The sequence below is a fragment of the Penaeus chinensis genome, chromosome 36, assembly GCF_019202785.1.
Source record: "Penaeus chinensis breed Huanghai No. 1 chromosome 36, ASM1920278v2, whole genome shotgun sequence".
NCBI lineage: Eukaryota > Metazoa > Arthropoda > Malacostraca > Decapoda > Penaeidae > Penaeus > Penaeus chinensis.
In genome coordinates, this window is record NC_061854.1 from 32050635 (window position 1) to 32052582 (window position 1948).

The window sequence follows — 1948 nt, forward strand, 5'->3', positions numbered from 1 at the left end:
GTGTGTGTGTGTGTGTGTGTGTGTGAGGGAGAGAGAAAAAGAAAGAGAAAGAAAGAGACTGAGATAGAAACAGACCGAGACAGAGACACGACAGACAGACAGATAGACAAACAAACACAAATTAGACCGAATAGAATAGACAGAAATGTAGATAAGTAAATAGATGGATAAGCACAGACCTAAAAAGAGAGATAGACAAACAGGGATAAAAGCGAAACAACTAAATAAAAAAATAAAATCGAATATCAAGAATAGCACAAGGAGAAGAAAATGGCGAAGGAAGGAAATAAAGAGTTTTGAAGAAGAGGAATTTCCCGTCGGAGATATATTTGCCACCGGGAAATCACGAGATTATAATTCCGGGTTACGTTTCGCCGCGTAAGAAAAGCATTGTAATTCATATATTTTTTCTAGTTTAATTCAATTTGTTTTACTTTCTATATGATGTCTGGACTGGAGATGAGTGATGGGTGAAGGCAAGATTGTGACAGAAAATGCGATGGATATTTGAGTGAGTGAGTGGCTGTTATTAAATGAGAAAAACATATTACGAAACTGAAACAAAGGAGAGATGAAAATAAACCATAAAATAAATCGAGGAAACCCAGAAAACACATCCTTGACAAAATAGTCGTAGACAAAGAACTTTAGAAAAAAAAGACGTTTCAGACATACCCTTCCCCCCTCCCCCCTCCCCTTCATAACCCCCCCCCCCTCTCTCTCTCTCTCTCTCTCTCTCTCTCTCTCTCTCTCTCTCTCTCTCTCTCTCTCTCTCTCTCTCTCTCTCTCTCCCCCTGTCTCCCTCCACCCTCCCCTTCCCCTCCCCATTCCCACCCCCATTTCCTCTCCTTCATAACCCTTCTCCGTCTCCCTCTCCCCGCCCCTTCCCCTCCCCTCATAACCCCTCTCCCTCTCTCCCTCTCCCCCCTCCACCTCAACCCCCCACCCCCACCCCCACCCCACCTTCTCCTGTCACCAGCTGTCAGTTGTGGGCGGGGGAGATCTGTCTGTACCTTGTAAACCAAGTCTTGCAGATGCCGTAAACACGTGGCGGCAATTAAGAGATCTGCTGTTTAGGGGGAAAAAGGTGTGTGTGTGTGGGGGGGGGGGGGGGGGGGGGGCTGGGATAATTAGTCAGAGGTGTTCTTGTTTTTTTGTTTGTTGTGTTTGTTTGCTTGTTTTTCGCTTGTTTTCTATTTTGGTCACTGTTTGGTTTGTTTGGTTCTTCGTTCTTGTATTTTTTTGTTTTGTTTAGATATCTGTCCAGAGTTTGATAACGACTTTCTTTATTTGTTATTATTATCATTATTATTGTCAATTATTATTATTATTATTATCATATTTTTTATTGTCATAATAATAATAATAATGATTATTATTATTATTATTATTATTATTAATATTATTATTATTATTATTATTATTATTATTATTATTATTATTATTATTATTATGCTATCATTATCATAATCGTTATCATCATCATTATTGTTATTTTCTTTATTATCAATATTATTATCATTATCATCAGTACGTTCTTTATCATTATTATTTCTATCAGTATTCTATTTCTCAGCATACGCATTACAAGTATTTTCGTAGAGTGGCTAATGTTCGTCGGATTTTTACAATGTTAAAAAAAAAAAAAAAAAAAAAAAAAAAAAAAAAAAAAAAAAAAAGTGGAAACAAGAAAACTTCCGGTAATGAACAAAATGAGAAGAACATTTTCCTCCAAAGTTCTTTTCCATAACTTTTGTTCTACTTCTTTTTTATATCCGCTTCTGTTCCCTTAGTTCTAGTTTTAGGTGTTAGTGTTATTACTAACGAATAATCATAAACATTTCTAACTTTATTTCTTTAGTTCTTTGCTAACATAAATATTCCAAGAAGGAAGGAGATACCTGAGAGAGAGAGAGAGAGAGAGAGAGAGAGAGAGAGAGAGAGAGAG